Source organism: Apus apus, chromosome 14, assembly GCF_020740795.1.
Source record: "Apus apus isolate bApuApu2 chromosome 14, bApuApu2.pri.cur, whole genome shotgun sequence".
NCBI lineage: Eukaryota > Metazoa > Chordata > Aves > Apodiformes > Apodidae > Apus > Apus apus.
The window spans coordinates 989,259-1,009,406 of NC_067295.1; the positions used below are offsets into that span (position 1 = coordinate 989,259).

Consider the following 20,148-nt stretch of genomic DNA (forward strand, 5'->3'; position numbering starts at 1 on the left):
TGGGCGGCGGGGCCGGGGTCCCGCGCCGGGAGGCGGCTCTGCCCGGCGGGGCCGGGGTGCCGGCGGCGGCTCCGCTTCGCTGCCGCCGGGAGCGGCCGCCGCGCTGGGACGGTGCCGCGGGCGGAGGCCGCAGGTTCGGCGGGCAGGGCGGCCCCGGGCACGGCGGGGCTTCCCGCGCCGCTGGGGAGGAACAGCTTCTGTCGGCTCGGGGAGAGACCGGCGGGGCGGGGCGGGCGCGGCGGGAGCCCCGCGGTGCTCCAGCGGTAGCAAGGAGAGGCTGCGGGTCCTCGGTTTCGCAGCCGGGAGGGGCCCGGGCGGTCGGGCGGGGTGTCCGTCCGCCGGTGTCCGCTGCCGCCGGGCGCCCCGTCCGAGGTGTCCGCGCGTGGCGGCGGCCCCGGGGCTGGCTGGAGCCGGGGCGCTCACCGGGAGCGGCGCTGGCAGCGCGGGGGTGTGTTTCGGGTCCGTGCGGAGCTGAGGGCGGTGAGGACGGAAGGGAAGGACCCTCCCGTGGGGCAGAGCCGGGGCTCGGGGCAGCGGAGCGGGGGGTGCCCCTGTCGCCCCCCCCAAGCCCCCCAGGGCTGTTTGCATCGTGCGCTTCCTGTCTGGGTTTTGGTGACTTTCGTTTCCCTTCTTGCTGAGTTACGTGAGCTGCTTCTCAGCCTTTCTCGCGTTCAAGAAGCCTTCAGAGGGTGCATCCCCTGTGACTCAGTTTTAACAGAGATACCGGCAGGTGTGTCGGTCTCGTCGCCGTCCGAGCCCGGGAAGGTCTGGAGGCCGTGCCAGCCGCCCTGCCCAGCCCCGGCAGCGCCTGCCCTGCCCGCGGCCCTTCCCTCTGCTGCAAACGGGAATGTGACCTCACTGCCCCTCGGGTGGAGTTCTGCTTCTCCCCCCAGAAACTTAATCTGAAAGTAGGTACTTCTGCAGAAAGAGCCAACTTTCCCATTATCCGAGTTTGTAATTTCGTGGCCTCCTCTCCAGTCATTCACTCGATACAACGTTTGTTTTTCTTGGGACCTGCACACACAAACCAGCTCCAGTGTATCAGGTAATACTGACCAAGCAGTGGATTTTTAATAGGGTGTTTGTTTTGCTGTATAAGAGAGTGACTACCAAACCAATCATGTGTCCTTTAATTCTCATTTCATATAAATTAATGGAATTGGTTTTTATATATTGCTGGAGTGATCATTAGCATTCCCTCTTTGCATGCCTTGGGCCCACAGTTCCAAATCCCAAGTGGAATTTCAAGTAATCTGTGTTGTACTGAGTCGGATAAACATCTCTGGCTGCTTTCTACTCTAGGGGGAAAATCAGAATTAAATCAGGAGAGCTGTTTGTAGTTGTGTGTTGGGAGGCTCTGGGTGACCTTTGGCTGGAGGCTCCCGAGGGAGGCTCTCAGGGTGGGGTTGTCTCTGGGCAGGGTCGTTGCTCATGCTCTTCTCCAGGTACTCACTGGTGCCTTGGCAGCCTGAGGCTGGAGCAGTGAATGTTTCTAGTTTCATTAAAATACAGACAAGTATCTGTAATTGTTTTTCATTAAAAACTGTTTAAAGTTACATTGACTCATTTATTTGTTTTTATAAGCTTAATATTAATAGTTAGTTTCAATTAAACTCTTTCTTTCCTGTTGCAGTTGGGATTAAATAGAGGTTCATCCTGATTGGTTCTGTTCTTACTTATAGAGTGTTTTTAGTAATAAACTAAGTTAGTTGTATGAATTCTCCACCCAAGAGCATACAAACTTCTCTTTTAATTGAGTAAAGATGAGAAAACTCTGAAGTATGAGGGTAGCCATAACATTTAGACTCGTTGCCTTTTTCTCATAAATTCTTTCCTCACGTTTGTAAGTGCCTTGAGTGATCCACAGTGGCCCTTTTAGGGGCTGGTTTGTGGGGTCTTGGTAGCACAAGGTGGTTCTTCTTGATTGCTGATCTTAGTATTTGTGTCTCTCCAAGCTAAAGCAAAATTGAACTGGAATAATTTTCCTTGCTTGAGGTCAGCATTAATCCTGATGGAACTCAGGAAACTTAGTTTCTGAAAGTGGTTTGGGGATGGAAGGGAAAGAACTCGGGAGGTTTGTGTTGGCTTCTGCCATGTGTGACCACCTGTACTTACAGGAGCTCTAACAGTGGAGACTCAAGGAAGGTATTTTTACATTTCCCAGTGCAGTGTATTCATGTGCACATTTTTTTTGAAGTTTGTTTTTGTTTTGTTTTTTTTTTTTGACTCATCATTGCAGTGCTTGATCTGGCTTTCAGGATACCCTGTTGCATATAAAGAGGTGTTAGATATTCACTTAGATGAAAACAGCATTTTAAATAGCAACTGGTTCCGAGGCCGAGCAGAGCCCAGGGCCTGGTGAAGGCTCTGATCTGATAGTCAGAGACTATTTCTGGAAAGGCTTTTGCACCTCCTGCAGCTGGGGAGACGAGGGGGGTGTCTCAGCCCTGCAGCTCCACACCAGTGCTGCTCAGAGCAGCCAGTGGGCAGGGGAGACGTGGCTCATTCTGCAGTGTTAGTAAAAGCTAATGCGAAAAACACTTAGTTTCAAGAAGTGTCAAATGTGCTATTAAAATTAATTGGTGAATAATTAATAATATTTCTAGCCTCCTAAGATTTCGTGCACTAGGCAAGCAGTCAGGTCTTATTTCCCAAAGTAAAATCACTTGGTAGTGAAAGATTTGTGACTGGTTTCACTTGCAAATATGTGGGCTGAGGTTTTCAAATTTCAGGCAGTGCTGCTTTCTGAGCACTCTGGAGCTCTTGGGAGGTGTGAGAGGTGTGACAGTCATTCAGCAGGATTGGTCAGGCAGTGTTAGCAGAAGCAAGTGGGGTTTTTTTTATGCCTGGACAGGATGAGGAATCAAATCCTGTGTCCAAAGGGCTCTTCTGAGTATGTGAATGCCTTGAAGGGGCTGTGGTTGATATTTCAAGACCCTGTACACTGCTGGCAGATCTAGCAGGTGAGTGAGCAGCCCCACAAGAGCTGCAGTATTTGGAGGAGCAGTCTGAGGGTCTGTGCTGAGGGGTCACATCCCTCCCTCTGCCAGCTCCCCTGAGGTGGCTGGGGACCCGAGGTGGGCTGCCTACTGCTGTTTACTTTCTGAGACATCAACCCTTCTGGGTCATCTGCTGCTCTGTAGGGTGATCTATAACCGGCTGCTGCTTTTCATGGTGTTCCCTTAGGCAGAGGTATTTTCTACTGATTTTCTTTTCGCTCATTCAGAGTTTTTTTTAACAAAGCTGAAGGGTGGGGAGGTGAGGAGAACAGGCACAGTCTGGTGAGGTCAGCAAACCCTGGCTGTGCATCATTGATGTGTCTTACCATGGTTTTGTTCTCTTTAACAAAGAGACATTTAACTCTACATTAGTTGAGGATTGATCCCGTTCAGCTTGCTGTAGGTGGGAATGGTGCTGCCTTTCTGACAGCCAGCTTCCCAAGGTTGGTATCCTTGGCCTTGTACCACAAATACGTGACATGACCAGAGAAGTAACTACTTAGAATGAAAAATAAGATGTCTAAGAGCTTCATTAAAGCAGAGGAATGGCATGTATGGGAAGCCTATGAGTCTGCAAGGATGGTATTTTATAGAATTATGAAATATATGTAGGAAACTAATTAAAGAGGGGATTAGCTGTGTGGAACAGGATTCCACAGTAATTAATAGATGTCCTCAATATTTAGCAGCAATTACCTTGTGGATGTTGTTGGATGCCTTAAGACAAGCATTCACTCTGCCACTGAGTACTTTTTATCTATTTAACAGATTTGTTGTAAGTTTTGCAGATCTGCAAGCAAGCATTCCTGATGAGCAGAACAGCTCAAGCTCTGGTTAATCCATAAAGTAAAATATCAATTATTTGTCTGTATAAACTTGGAGGAAGAGGGGCAATGAAACAACACATCTTGTGTTCATAAAAAAAGGGGCAGTTCCAGCCATGGTCACTGTGCTTGTGTCTGCTGGTGTCAGTGAGAATTGGCTGCTTTGGAGACACCATCCAAGCCTGGGTCAGGTGACTGGGACAATCTCTGGTTGGGAGGTGGCATCTGAACTCTCCCAGAGTAGCCTTCTGTAGAGGCAGATGGACTGTGAAGCTCAGTGTGTGTTGCTTTTCATGCCACTGGGAAGGATCTCGCATTGAGTCAGAGGTAATTCCCAAGAAGCAGGGCCAGGGTGTGCAGGGGACCTGAGGCTTCCCAGGGTCCCACAGGAGCTGAATGAGTGTGTTGGGATAAACTGGTGTCTTGACCGTGGCCAATACCCAGCACAGCTAATCCCACAACATAACCATTCCAAAGTTGGCCTTTTTTTTTTTTTTTTTTTTTTGAGCTATGTCCAAACTTCAGCACAAACAATTGGAAACAGCTTGGAAATTTTAGTTAGGCTCAAACAATTAAGCAGGAGAGAGAGTGGAGAAGATAAGAACTGGACTTCCTGATTTTCAGGTGGCCTGTAAGTCCTTAGAGGCTGTGCTGAGCTTGCTTTGAGTGGAGTTGATGTATTAATTCCTCTCAACCTTCATCTGTCTTGAGGATCAAGGCTTATGCCCATAGTTCTGTTCCACACACACGTTTCATTTGTGCTTCCCCTGGGTCCAGTGTCTTGACAAATGGAAGCCGTGGCTTCAGTAGGTACGTGTGGTCTCTCACATTGGAAGAGGTGAGGAACTGCCTGTTGATGCCTTTCCTTGGGATGCTCCATCAGCAGATTCTCCTGCATGTTAAATTAAAAGGATCATATTGTGTATGATGTCAACAAAGGTAATTCTTCAGATATCTGCAAGTGCTTGTCTTAGTGTTCATATCCTTTTATAAATTACAAAGGGAGACAGTTTTTGATTAGAAGCTCGGGAAGTATTCTGCTTTATACTTGCAGTCATCTCTAATGAAAATAAATGTTCAGAGCTATTGTCATTAAAGGCTTTCAAATGATACACTAATAAGCATTTGAACTACATAGCTAAGTAATTCATGTGAGGAATGAGCCCACAGAGGTGTTTGTATCATGCTGTTTACTTACAGAAAAACAGGTTGGTAATTAATGGCACTTGTTAGACTGTCTAACAATTTTATGTGAGTTAGGCTTTCCTGCCTCTGGGGACACAGCTACTCATGTTGTTCCCAGCAGTTTCTTTTTTCATTTTTTAGGTGCAAACACCAGAGTACCAGGCAGATTAAAAATTACTCTGGCCAACTGGTCTGGAAAGTGTAGGTCTGGTGAAGTCACCCGACATCAGGACTGGATATACTTACTGGGAGAGATACTCTATCTGCCCTTAGGCTGTTACAGTAATTTAAACCGGGGAAGAGCAGATCTGACTAATTAGAAATCTGGGAGACACCACACACCACCTTAGAGAGATCTTTTTTCATGCAAGAAGCTAACTTACTATAGCTTATTTTCTAGTTTTCCACTATTTAAATACAAATTCTGGTATACAAATAGGTTTCCCAGGCCCTGTACACATGACACTTCTGTGACTCAACAGGAGTATTTGAACCTATCTTTTAATAGCTCATGCCCTGCATAGAAGCTACTGTGCTAAACTATATTTAGTGTTTCTTCAAGCCACTTGGCAGTCTGGGTCCTCAGTGGGAATTGGTGTTCTTGTAACATATTTATTGCATTAAAGCAAGTTGTGTTAAAATGCCTATTATTGAATAAGTGTGAGGAGCTACTAACATGCAGCCAATAGAACGTGGACCCTGCAATGCCATTTAATAGCAAAGAAACAATTCTTTAATGTGGTTTTTTTTTTTATGGTTCTTGTGTTGAAGAAAAAGTAAAACTGAGTATGACCCCAGTAACTGAAAATTTCTGGCTCACTCAAACATCCTTCTAAAAAAGGCAAAAAAATACAGGCGTTATTTGCTTGCTGGTGGTGTTGTCATTGGTGAAGATATTTGAAGTAGTAAACAACATTGAAATATGTTCGTATTTATGGGCAGGGTGAGAACCTGCTTTGTGGTTGGTCTTTTAGGTTGGCATTTGTCTGCATCTGAGTACTCATAGAAAGAAAAATCTCCTTTCAGTGTTTATAATAGTTATCTGAAACATTTCCTGTTTATCTCCAGTGAAGTTTGAGGTCTCTTTAATTAGAAAATTGACTTAGATCTTTCTGGATGGAAGATGAATTCAGTGACGGGTTTAAAGACTCTGAGCAGATTGAATTAGGAAGACCTGTGTTCCTGAGCAACTGCAGGCATTTGGACTTTGTGTGACTGTCAAGAAATGAAATAAAATGCCTGCGAGTGCTGAAGCCCTGGTGTTCTGCTAGGGAAGGGAATGTGTCACCTAAACATCTGTTTGTTGGTAGCTTGGCTGCTGAACAGGCAGACCTGAGTGTCCATCAGCTCCGCAGGGCCGGGAGCAGCAGCACGGGGTAGGGCTGCATGGGCTGTGCACAGCTCCTGCCACTGCCAGGCTGGGCAGAGCTGCTCAGCTCTGCAAAATGGTGTTTCCATCTGGGAGGTGAGCAAGGCAAGAAGGAGCAGTTGCCCTGTAACACTGCTGCTCAGCCCCCACAGATCAACTGAGTTTCTTGGTAGCTGTGTATTTATCTATTTCCTGCACCCTTTGGGGAAAGCTGACACAATCTGTTGTGTTGTGCAGCATGAGAGTCTGATTTTTCTAGCAGTACAAACTTCCAGTTATAGAAAAACATGCAGCTATTATGTTTTCAGTTTGGGGCTGGTGCTCTTGGTAAGACTTGGCACTCCCGGTGTATTTGTGGCTGCCATTAATGCAGCAGCAAATGGAGCAGCTTGTGGATATAAGTTGTGTCCAAGCTGTGGGATCGTTTCAGTTGTGTGTTAATCACATTGATCCATGTACCCCAAGTGGATTCCAAAAGCTGAAGAAAAAAATATATTTTCTTCAGTTGTTCTGTCTCTGTGAACAGCTTGTGAGCTGTTCAGTCTGTCAGGCTGAGCGCCTGTGGCTGCTGGGGAGAAGGGACATTGGTGAGCTGGAGCCCTTGGTAAGGAGGGAGGTTTTCCCTGTGAACAGATGGTCAGAAAACAGAAGACTCTAGTCTGCCCTGCTTTGAGGTGTTCCCTCTAAGTTTTGTAAAGGCAGTTAGTTCATCAGTGTCTCTGAATTCTTCAGGGACAAGATGATGTTTTGTTCATTTATAGTCTTCATCATTAAGAATCCTTAAGTCTAGAAACTCTTTAAGAAATTAAGTTGTGTTTTTAAGAAATGTGTTTCTCTGGAGAAGTTGTTCACTATGTCTAATGCTGCCCTCTTACTGCATTGCAGTGTGGTGAGTGCCAGAAAACCACCCTTTAAAACATTCTAGATACAAGTGCAGCAGGGAGGAGTGCTCTTACAAAGGCTGCAACAGGTTTTAAAATCAATGAGTAAGTATTTGCTCAGCCCTCGGTTTAAAAAGCCTCATCACTTGTGATGTGATTCCAGACCACATGAAAACCTGGGAATGCCTCGACTGAGCTGTGTCTGCCTTGCCCAGCGTCCAGAGGCAGCTGACACAGGCAGGGTGTGATGCTGGGAGATCCCTCAGTGCTTCCCACGCATCTTCTCCCAGCCACCAGCTCCGTCTGTCTCTGGAGCTTCCTGAGCCAGGGGTGGCCTCTGCATAGCTGATCTGATCTTCTGTAGCACCAGGCTGGTGTTGGTCTGTGTGAGCTTTGGCTGTACCATCACTGCTGAGGCTGAGCTCCACCTTACCCCACAGCTGAAGAGGGTGCTGGAGGTGTAGTCTCCTCCCCTGCTGCTCTGAAAGTCCAAATTTTTATAGTTTCAGCTATCTGTTTTCACTTCAAGTGAATCATGTAGGAGAGAGGCATGTTTCTCTGTGCCTGTGCTGTGTAAGAATGAGCTCCTGGATGTATTACCTTATTTTCCTGAGCAGTGAGTGAGTGCTTCCAGGGCAGGTGAAGCTTCAGTTATTTTGCTTCCCCTTAATAGATGCAGAAAATGCCTTTCAAACTTGTACAAAAATTTCTGGTATTCAGTTCTGAAGAATGACTTATTTTAGTTGTGCTAGATTTTGTTGACTTGAGGATACCTTAGTGAATTGTTGTGCTTCCCAGTGGAGAGCTGGCTAGAGCCTGTTGGTTAGAAGAACAGAGGTATTCTAGAACTTTGTGGCAGACTTGTGTGTCAACTGCTGAGTGGGCAGTGTGTAAAATACTTGAGATTTTTGTTGCAGAAAAAAATAAGACTCCCAACTCAGGGATTTGGGAAATATTAATTGCCCTTTTGCAAGCATGTCCTCATCCCTTTGGCTCTCTTCTCCATGTGGCTGCTTGATGAAGCAGATCAGAGACTGATAAAATACTCCCAATGGGCAGGCTGACACTTCAGGAACTGAGGGAGCTGGATCATCCCGGGCTTCCTGCTTTGCTGGGCGGTTGGGGCTGCACAGTGAGGGTGAGGGGAGCACCTGCCTCCAGAAAGCGTCGTCTCGTGTTGCCTTGAAATGATGAATAAAATGTCATTTTTCTCTGCAGAGGTTTCTTTGTTGGTTTTACAAGGTTTTGAAAGGTCTAGGGCAGGAATTATGATTGTGCCAAACCTGATTCTTGTCACAGCTCATAACCAGAGCCTGAGTCACCTTCCCCCCTGGACCCATGGGGCTGCCTGGGCAAAACACCACAGGCAAGCAGAGGAGGCTGAAAGAGCAGGAAAGGATGTGTTGTCCTGGGGTGTTAGGTGCATCCACAGTGGAGGTTTTGGTATATGACATAACAGCAGAGTAGTGAAGGTAAAAATACACTAGGATCTGCTTTAGGGACAGCTGCTGGGCTGAGCTGTCAGCTCTGCACCTGCACTCCCAGGGGAGTCCTGCCCTTCTGAAATTTATTCATATAAGCAAAATCATCTTATATTACCCTCTTGGTGGATGAAGCTGTGATTCCTTGATTCCAGCCTGCTCTGATGGTGATTCTTTTAGAGCAAATAATTTTAATACCAGGTTATGCCCAGAGTCAAATCCCAAAATAGTGATGATTTAACCTGCTAAAACAGCTGGGGGTGATCTAACAAGCTGCTTCAACCTGATGCCGTAATGTGATACACTTGGGATTTATGAAAGCAGATGTATTTCCTAGGTGCTTTCATGGTATTTTTAGGTCCCTTTAATGATAATGGATCAGATGCTGTGATGATGTGACCAGAACTGCTCATTAGAGGTCATTGTATTAGCAAATGGTGAAGTGCTAAATACGTACGACCTTCTTAGGATGTGCTTAAATGAAAAGTGTCTGTGTGTGTTAGAAATGTTTTCTAATACTCTATGCAGTTTCCAGAAAGGTTTCATAACTTGTCAAAAGAAGTAGCTCCATTTTTTTGGTGTTCTACAAGAACTCCAGCCCCCTGTGTTGGGTGGCACATAAGGCAGCAGTGACTGCCCTCATTGGCTGAGGCACAGCTCTGATCCGAAACCTAATGGGAGTTAAATAATGCGAATTAAACTGGGTAAGAATGACTGAGCTCTGGGGGTTCTGTACCAAGCAGTTGGTGGTGAGATATCAGGTGATTTCAGCAGAATGCTGTGCTTCATTACCTCATTTTTTCTAGAGTTGCTTGATTGTTCTAGGTACCAGCCTTGAAAGCAAGGCTGAACTTGATCCTCACTGACACTGTCATGCCTAGAGCAGCACTTGATGCCTGAAAAAAACCAGGGAGCTCTCGAGTGTCCTTTTTATCTGCACATTGCTTTGGTGACAGAGTTAGAACATTTTGGTTAGAAGTTATTCCTTAGGCACAAAATAATCTTAAAAGCTTTGAGTTTGTAATTGCTCCTCCATGGCTGATAAAACAGGTCAGAATAGTGGAGCATCTTATGCTTGGACAGTCCTGCTGTCTCAACAGGAAACGAGCTTCATAAATATACGCCAGCTGGGTGAGGTCACAAGTTCTTCTCTTAAGTGAGGTGGAGCCTTTTTTTCCTTGACACAGATTGTTTTCTTTTGAAGTTAATTGCATTGCAAAATGACAGGAACATCCTGGAGTGACTGCAGCGGAGTGAATCAAAGAGGCAGGGGATCTGCAAAAAAACAAGTATGCAGAATATCCCAATCAGTTTTAGGTGGGAAGGATCAATAAAAGAGGAGTCTGTTGCACGAGTGATCCTGTGCCAAAAATCACTGAACTTAGGTTTTTTCATAAGGTGGGTGATTGCTGAGTGCTGTTAATGCTTCTGGAGCTTGCTGCTGGTGGGGTGCATGTGCACACACGGCCTCAGTGACAGAGGTAAGGCTGCAAAAAACTCCCTTAGCCAGTGGCAGGAAAGTGAAGTGACAAGGTTGGCCCTTTTTTAGAGAATAAGGTGCCTTGCGTGCAGATTGGAAGGTCAGGGCTTTGATGGAAGCCTTTTGATTGGAAGGTGAAGGCTTTGAAATGTGCATCAGTTTATTCAAATGTCACTTTTTTTGTCTGTGAACTAATTATCAAGCAATCAATAGGAAATGTTAATCCACCTGTTGAAAAGTTCTGTGTTCTGTAGAAAATGAAGAGAAGCTAGAAAGGTAGAAAAACGTGTGAGCTGAGCTGTTGCAACCTCTCTTTCAGTTGAACATTGAACTGTTTTTTTCTCTCTGTGAGCTGATTTAACACACAGCTTAAGTGTTCTGGTCTGGTGCTTTTTTGCACGAATGGAACAGGAGGGTAAAGTAATGCTGGCTTTGTAAAGTAGCTCCTGGTGTTTGTGTTGAAGAGCAGGATGGGTTAACACACCTTGATTAGACTGTTAGTTCGAGGCTCCTGTTTCCTTCTCAGCAATCTACAGATAGAGTTAACTTTCAGTTTCATGCTAGAGCAGCAAAAAGCCTCATGTGCACCACATGGCAGGGCAGCCGTGGCCTGGAGCTGGATGTCACACACGGCGCTGTGCTCTTGTGTGCACCGTCTCTAAGCAACACAAAAACAGACCCGTCTGTATCCAGTGCCGGGCAGCCCCATCATGGGGTGGGTGGCTCGTTGCAGGGTAATTGTCAGACTCAGCTCAGAAGCTGGCTTTCCTGTTGGTGAAACATAATAAAGGGCTCAGCCATTAATTGTTAGTCATGGCTACTGACCAGAAAATCAGTGCAGAAGCTTCACTGTGCAGTAGCAGTTACGAGGAATAATCCCTATGTTGTCACTAGCCTGGTAGTAAACTCTATGTAACTTCAGGTCCTTGAATTACCATTTACTTATTTTTTTCCTGTTATTTCAAAGCCTCCAACTCCTTTTTGCTATCTTAGTTTCTATTCCTACTTCATTGTTCTGTCTTTTCAGTGTTTCCTTGTTTTGCTTTTTGTGTTGATTTAGTTTGGTTCCTTTTCAAAGGCTTTTTCTTGCCAGTTTTGTGAATCCCTGACCTTAAAATAGACATGTCTGGACAGCATATGAAGTTTAAGAACAGCATTACCTTAGGTGAAATATTCAGTATTGGATTGGAGTTTTCTGACACACAAGGTAATAAAGCTGTAGCATCCTGCCAAAGTGCAGAAAACCAAACAAATATGCAAAAAATGCCCTGGATTTTTTTTTTACCAGTTCAGTGTCTTTTGCTCCTTCCAATATTCCATATTTTTCCTATTCAAATGTGCCTGTCAGAGGTTTGCCTTTGCAAAAAGGTGTTGCTGCTTTTAGGAGTCTTCCAGGGCTTGACAGTGCAGGACTCTGGTAGAAGAAATCACTGAAGTTAAATCTAGAGTTTAGTGGGTAGTAGTGTCATGTTTGAAAGTTCAGGATATGTTTGAGGGTTTTGGGTGAGTTTTTGTCTTCCCCCCCCCCCCCCCCTTGAATGTGAAGGAGTTCTCATGTCAGTAGGTGGTTTGGCAAGGGGACTTGTCCTGTCCAAAAACTACAAGCTGCCAAACCCACATGTAGGAAATCCAGGAGCTGTTCCCTTATCCCTACCCAGAAACGCCAGCTGCTGCCCAGACTCTGTGCTCCAGGGGTACCACTGAATGCCACTCCACAGTCATGCCCTTCTACCAAGCCTTGATCCCCCCTGCCCTACCCTTTATTCCCACCCCTTTGTGCTCGACCTCATTATCTCAGCAGTGATCCGACCGAAAAATGGGGCTTATTCCAACCAGATCAGTTTTCAGCCATGTCAGTCCTTGGAGCTGTTGACTAGTGGAGATGCTTGTGCTGGGCCCAGGGAACAGCTGAGGGCGGTGGGAGGGAGGACACAACATTTTTCAGCAGCTCTGCCAGCTGATGGTAATGAAATATTGGCCCCAGGGCACAGTTTTGTGATCGTCTTAAACTGACATTAAGTAGCTGCTGTTGCTAAAAGGGACAGATTTCCCCTCTCCCTGCGCAGCCTGCCTGGTGCCAGTTCCCCTGCCCAGGGACAGGGAGTGGGGCAGCCATGGGGTGGCTTGGGGAGCACTGGAAACCAGGCATTTATGTTATTGGATGGAATTCCAGACTGAGCTGCCCGTGCCTGCTGCTGATGCAGGGGAAGGGTGTGAGCGCTAGGGACCTGTACCTGAAGTTTGGGGAAGAGGGAACTGCTGAAAGGAGAAGGGCTGTAGGGAAGCACGTGACGGGGGAATCCAACGTTTGCTCCTTGTCACGGTGCCTTGGTGGTGACTCAAGCTGGCGTAAAATTCAGGCTGCTCTGGAGGGACAAGGTGAGCAGCTCTAGAGAGCCAGTTAGGAAAGGGAGGTGGCTGCAGGATGATGGATTGCTGCTCCTCAGCCAGGTTAATTTTCTACTAGCACCAGTGCTCTGGTTGTGGGTGCTGCTGGAGCACACCCCTGGCAGGGGGAATTCCCGGGCTGGCAGCAGCAGCATTTATGTTGGCATGCAGAGATTGTAAAATTGCACCTGAGAGTAAGGAATAAGACATTTAATAATTATTTAGGTTGTTTTGTGCTCTGCTGTCTCTTACATCACAATTGTACCCAGCTAATTTTAGATAAAATTATTCTGCATTAGTAAAAGTTTGTTGCTTCCTTGGAAGAAGGAAGGGGCCTGGTGTGAAAATAAACTTTTTAATGTAAATAAATACTGGGCATTAAATACAGTTCTTTGCCAAGATACTGTGTGAGGGTTTTTGTATACATTTTAAATAAATTATACTAATAACTGACTTTTATGGAAAGTTCATGGTATGAAATAGTAGGTTAGCAATAAGCACTTGATTTGCTGGGACAGTAGTTAACTGGAAGCACTTCATTGTAAATTTTTATTTGTATCTAGACTTGTAAAAGCTGTTGGACTCCTCAGAGACTGCTCACTGTGACACTGCTTCCTCCAGCAAACACAATTGCTTTAAATCTGCTTCTGCAGTTAAACCACAGTTGCATTCTTGCCATCTAGAAATTTCAGCTCACGTTCATCTCTGATTTGTAGTGTGTGGGGCTCCAAATTATCTACCTGGATTTGTTACACAGACTCAACGGTTTGAGAAGGTTGTTTGTTTGTTTGTTTGTTTTCCCCTCAAACTGCATCATATTTAGTATAGTTCTTAAGATCTAATATTACAACATGCATGTTTTACAGGGAGGGGGTTGGAGTTGTGAAGGGCATTGCAGGGCCTCACTGCAGTGACTGCACCTCTGAGAGTGGCCCTGAAATAGGATTTGGCTTGAGCCTTGGTTGTTCTAAATAGCTAAATTTACTGCCTGGCTTGAGAGAGGAGCCTTGGATCCATTTCACTGAGGAAGGAATTTCAGATCCCCTAATGCGAACAGTCTGTCATGGGTTTCCCTGCAACTGCAAAGGAGCAGTCTGCTTTCTTTCCAGGATGATCTTCCTAAAGCCTGGTCTGCCCTTAATTAGAGCAGGCAGGCCTCATTCTTCAGCATCGGGTGGCAGAGATTAGAGAAGGGATCAAAGCTGCAGCTTTTAGATTGAATGACCATGTGAAGTTTGATGGAGAAGCTCAATGGAGAAGGGAAGACGAGAGCAGAAATCATCCATTCATTAAGGCCTGAATTGTAGTTTTGTAGCTGCTGGACTTCTGAAGATAAAGATCTCAACTAATTAAATATTTTGGTGCCCTGGAGGTGGTGCAACAGGTTTTTAAAGCACTTCCCACGTGGGTTAAATTGGTGACCTGAGCATTCCTTTAATGGGGAAACTGGTTTTGCACTGGGGCCTTCCATAGAAAGCTGTGGGTTATCTTCCCAGGAGTTCAGTGGCCTCCAGATTTACAAGGAAAGCAGTTTTAACAATTTGCAGAAGTTTATATTGTTAATTTGGATGGAAAACGGGCAGTAGGCAAAGTTGGAGTCTAAATGGTGACTGGTTGCGAGTACTGATCACTAAATACTCAGTAGATATTGAAAACGGTGGCCATCACCTGACAGTCACCCTGCAGTGATTGTAAAATGTTTGAAATAACTCACAGAACATTGATACCAGTCTTGGGTTATGTTAGTTTCTTTTGAAGAAATCCAACAACACCAAGGAACCCAATTCATTACCTTACCTGAAGTATGAATGATGGAGTGTTTTATGCTGGGGAGTCAAAACAGGATTAATTTGGGGCTTGTGTAACGTAACGAACTTGGTTTCTGTGGTGAGAAGTGTACTTGGCCAAACACATTTCTGCTCTGACTTGTCTTCCAAATGCTGTGCTGGTGAAACCAAACTCCTACAGTCTGTCCACAAAGCTGAGCATTGCCACAGGCTGCCAAAGGAAGCAAAATAAATCCTTCTTAATAGGGTGGTTTTGAAAGGGTGCCTTTAATATATACGTTTATGAAGGCTACAACTCTAAAATTTGTGCTTTCCAGTCACACAGGAAGATCTTTTCATGTGTTGAAGATCTCAGCTTCTGAAAAGCATGTAGAAATGCAGAATTTAGGTAGAATATGGGAAGAGGAAATGTGGAAATGTTTGTTGCATTGATTTTAAATTCTAGTTCAAGAAAGGACCCTTTGCATAAGCCTGGCTGCCCAGGAGGAGGAAGGGGCAGGGAAAACCTTGTCATGTTCTTTTGAGCTGGAAAACCAGAGGTTCCCTGTATCACCTTGATTTCTTGAAGTCAAACCCCAAAAAAACCTAAGCAAGTTAGTGCCATGAACAGTGATCTGTTTCACCTCTGGGTGCCAGCTGCAGCAGTCACTTTGGCGTACAGAAAGTGGCACCAGGGGGTTGCTCCTCCTGCATCCCTGTGGGTGAGTTTGTCTCTGGTCTTGTTCAGGTGCTTCAGATTCTTCCCCCGATTGAAATTTTTACTTAGTTTTTTAATGATTTGACGTGCTTAATAATTAGGTTCCATAATTTTGGATTATTAAATACAGTATTTACTCTGCTTAAAAAGGAAGCCTGTTAGAGCACAGTGGGGAAAAGTAAGCTGGTAGTCCTGAAACACCTCTAAGTTATGTTTTCTGTGGAGTCTGTCCTAGCGAATGTTAAAAAAGCAAACGTTTTATAAAGGAAATTGTCATCTAATTCTGGATTCCTTGTTTTGGAACAGAGCTGCTGATTCTTTCATTTTTCCTGGCAGCAAACCCTGCCCATTGTATGTGGAAAGCAGGCAGGATATGCTGCCAGCCCAGTGAAGGTGCTCTCAAGTGTTAACTCACCAGCAAAGCTAATCTGGTAACTCGTGGTAACAAACAAATGCTTTGTTTGAGGAAAATCACACAGCAGGGAGGGCTCGATTTAATTTTGCCTCATGTTTTGGGTGGGTGTCTTCTTGCTTCCGCTGAAATCTTTCCAGAGTTCAGGAGCACAGACTTGTCCCTCCTGTGGCATCACCTCCCGCCAGCTCCACCTCCTGCCCCAGCCTGAGTCAAGGTTTCTGGTCCTACGTGGACATTTGAACTGAGTCACTCGTTCTGTTGTCAATGTCCAATTTTTTATGGCTCTTCATGTCAGGTTTGCTCTTGTTTCTTCCTTGTTCTGAATAGCTGAACAAGTGTTGGATCACTGCAGGAGAGGGACACTAGAAAGGAGGAGCTGCTTTTGCAGCAGCTCCTGGAGCTCTGCACCTGGGATGCTTACAGTGGACAGTGTGCTGAACTGGCTTGGTGTGGGAAACAGTTTGAAAGTACCAGCTTTAGGGAATTCAGTAGTTTTATCCTCATTATTCGTTAAGGAGGTGATTATAGCCACAGCTAATGATTGTTCAGGTTTGGGGTTTCTTTAGAAGCAGTCTTTTAAAATGCACTGCTGAATTTTAATTGAAAAGCTTTGTATCAGCTGATTCAGGTCAAGGTGCTGGTGTAACAGGTATCCTGGCTAGTGCAGCAGAAAAACTTCACCTTCAGTTCTCGGAACCCCCCTTTCCCATGGGACCAGCCCTGTTCCTGCTGCCAGTCTTACAGCTCTGGTGTGTGTGGGCAGCCAGGGCTGCAGTGGGGTGTGATGCCAAGCCCTGGGCTTTCCCTTCCCATCTCATGTAGATGTCAGGAGGCTCCACACTGGGCACATCCCTGTTTTCCTGCCAGGTGCCAGTAGATCCTGCCATCCAGAAGTGCAAGGACAGCTCCAGCACCAAGACCTGGAGCAGAAAGCATCATGTTTGGGGTCCCCAGTGCCAGGGAGGGCCTGGGGCAGCAGGACATGCTTTCCTCTTAGAAACAGCTTGTGGGGGGACCTGGCTTTGCTGCTGAGAACGGGCTGTTTGGGCTGAGTTGAGGTCAGCTGCTGGGAATGTAAACAGCTGGAGCTGCTGTAGTCTGGGCTGTGAAATCTCAGTCTGGGGTGGGCTGTGTTCCTGAGTCCCAGGGGGAAGCTGACAGTGGAGGGTCTGTGGGCTGGTGGCCAGCTGCCAGCACTGCCAAGCTTCATAAAGCCCTTGGGAACACTCCCTGCAACCAAATCTTCCAATTCTTAATCAGGTCTTGATTCCAGAAGTATTTATTCATCACTTCATGCTACCAACAAGATAAGACACAAATAAGACCTAATAAGGGATAAGGACAAAACTTCAAGTAGCAGTGAAAACTTTATTTTCTATAAATGTGCTTGTTCTGTCATCAGTCAGTGCACAGAATTAGCATCCCAGGAAGCTGCAAACTTGAGGTGCCAACTTTAAACTGGTAATACCTGTTACTCAGAAGGCAACAGAGATACCTTTGATGGTTTGTTCTTTTTCCCTGCCCAGTAAGGAGATGGAGAGGCTGTGCTGCCATCACAAGGTTGCATTTTCTGGCTCATGATTGTGGTCACTGAAACTCAGTATTATTTAGTGGCTCTTTCTTGGCTTCCTTACTCAAGGTGGAATGTGGGCCTGCAGGAAGGGTGAGGTTTTCCCTCTTGCATTTCCGAACCTGACATCATCATCAGTGGCTTTTCCAAGTCAGTGCTGTTCTGAGGACACTGTCCTGCTGCCACCAGTGACAGGGGAAGCAGCCCTGGCTTTGGAAGGGGCGATCTGGGTTTTCAAGCTGTGACTTCAAATCCCTGATAAACCATTTAGGTGTATGAAGAGTGTTTGAGATTAATGTATGAGAATTGTTTTGTACTTCACATAATGATACATAGTCTGCGGGTAACCATATTAAACATGGGAACAAACTTCTGCTAGCATGCAAATGAGCCATTTTTGCTTTTTATTCAAATGGGGATGATTTCCTAGGAAAAAGGAGGGGAAGGAGGAATCAAACTTGTCATGAATCTGAAGTGCTATGGAAGTTCTGTTATTTGATGGTTTTAAATTAATGTAGTTAAAGCCATTCAAAAGCATCTGCTAACTTCATAGTGCTGTAATGAAAGGTTCTGCTGAACACAAATATGGAATAATATTAGAAGGAGCAGTGTTTCCTCTAAAGATTGTTTCTGTAAAATGCATTTCATGATTTCCAATAGATGAGAGTGAATATACAACATCTTATAGTAGCATAATTATTGCTGTATGGGTGGGAAGAATGCAGTGAAGTCTTGTTCAGTCACTCTCCTTGTGACCATCAGCAGTTCTGTGGTTTTAATGATGTGTGCAGATCCAGTTTATAGTACTCCAAATGTTCTTGGAAGTTGCTTTGAATTATGCCACCTGAGGTGGCTGTTTTATTTCCTAAAGCTGCCAGTTGGGTGAAGGTTGTGTTCTCCTCTGGTGTGTCAGATCTGCTGCTGTGGGGCCTGGCTGGTGTCACGTCAGTGTCCCAGTGTGGTGGCATCCGGGGTGAAGGAGCTGCTGAAATGCTGCAGTCTGGTCTTTCTGTTACACTGAGCCCAGTGAAGGGCTAGAGAGATACAGAGGAGTCAACACAAGCTTCAGATGTGTGATGTAGGTACCACTTGCATTTTCTCTTATGCAGATCTGTAGGCAAAAGAAGGAAACAGACCTGGGTGTAGGTGCAGGCTGGCTGGGCAGCTGCTGGAGCTCTAGGAAGCTGCTGTTAATTTAACACTCTTGTTAAATGCCGTTTGCTTTAATTAGCAAATCTTGTCATGGTTGGAAATGCAAGTAGCTAGTCTTAACTATCAAAATCCAATCATTCCCAGTAGGCTGTTTGATTTGTAAACAGCTGCATCTGTTTAAAGAAGTGTTTTTGCAGAAGACGTGTTGAGTATTGAGTGAGCCTATGGCAGGTAAAGATGAGCTGCTCCTTCTTCCTTCTCAGTCTGTGTGCAGAGTACTGCCTCCGTCGGGGGGGCTTTTACCCAACAGGTTTTGAGTTGGTGCCTTTTTGGATGGGCCGTTGGCTGGGAGGTGTCAGGGGAAGCACGAAGCTGAAGCCAGATGCCGTTTGGCAGCGCCATGCACGCTCTGTGCCGTTGCACCTTCGTCAAGGTGGGTAAAAAGTAACTTTGTGAAAGCTGCTAGTGAAAAGCATCCGTTCACCTGTGGAAAACAAAAGAAGAAAATGGTGTTGGAAAACAAAAGCCATGTTTGCCATGGTAAACACAGCCCCTTCTTCACAGAGGCATGTACAGCACCCAGTGCAGTTGTAGAAACGGAGGTGGCTCATCTCTTACACAGTCTGTTGAAGGACAGAAAACTCTGGCTGCCTGAGAATTCTGTGTGAAACCATTATCATGCGCAGCACAATGTTCCAACAAATATTTACTAGCTCTGTATGCTCCTATCAAATCAGTTAGCTGATGTATGTAGTAGTCGCCACTTAAGATTAGATTAAAATCTGTTTAAGAAGGTGCAACTAGAACTGGAGTATTCTTAAACTGTAGATCTTTCATGTAACTTCCAATGGGATTTTGCAAGACCAAAAAAAAAACCTCCACCAAAATAAAAAAAAACAAATAATTGCTCTCTAAGAGGATACAATTTTGATCAGACACAGTATTTCTATTTGTGTGGAAGAAGAGCTTATCAATCTTACGTGTTTTCCTAAACAAACCAGTAGTACAGTGCCTGCAGTTTATGTTGCTAGCAAAGTATTTAAGTGGCTTTTGTCTTAGTCTTGTCGAGGTTTTGAGCATTACTGTATTCTGGTATTTAATTATTAAACACCTTATGGTTCACAAATAGTTCAAACAGATAATGTGTCTTGAAATTGAAGTCAAATGCCTCAAAAAAACTGAACAAAACATCAAAATTTCAAGTGAATTAACCTTGCTTTTGGAGGCAATTTGCCTGTGCAGCTGATGAAGCCTGATCAAGAAAATGAACTTTCTGTGCACGATGAGTCTTGCAGCAGGTTATTCAACAGATTGCGGGATCAGAAGGAAGTCTGTATAGTAGGTGAGGAACTGGGACAGCAGCAGGGGAAACTCTGGACAGGACAATAGAGCACTGGAAGACCTCCAAGTCCTCTACAGTGTAGTAGCAGTGAACAGCCAAGTGGGAGAGATCATGGGTGAACAAAGTTTATCTTGCTCTGTTTTATAGATCTAGCAAAGGTAGAATAAAGCTGCGTTATAGCAAATGAGTCAACACCAAATAAATCTGTGTCAACATTAAACCATTCAAAGTTTATGTGTAAACTGGCTTTGGAAAAAGGTCTGGAATTGTGTATGTAAAGGTTTGAGTATGTTTGTAACAACTGTTTATATTCTGTCTGGAAGCGTGTGTAGGGATTCGGATAGATTTGGATGGAGGGCAGACCTTTGGGAGTGTTGGTGTCTGGTCTTTTAAAGTAATGAATCTTTTCTGGTTTAGTATTAGGGAAGTCAGCATCAGGAGGTAATGGGAGATTTCTGCTGAGCGTTGTGTGCATCTGAGATTGAGGGAAGGTGTCACCATTTCTACCGAGTGCTGATTGGTAAAGCTCTGCAGTGCCAGAAGATATAGAAGGGAAATTGCTGTCCTACTTTTCTCAG

The 20,148-nt window shown here is 45.2% G+C and overlaps 1 protein-coding gene across 5 annotated transcripts in view; it reads left to right on the top strand.

The window, feature by feature from the left end:
- ARHGAP17 (Rho GTPase activating protein 17) overlaps window positions 1–20,148 on the top strand; it is a 43,852-nt gene that overhangs the window by 136 nt on the left and 23,568 nt on the right. The gene's annotated exons all lie outside the window — the stretch shown is intronic.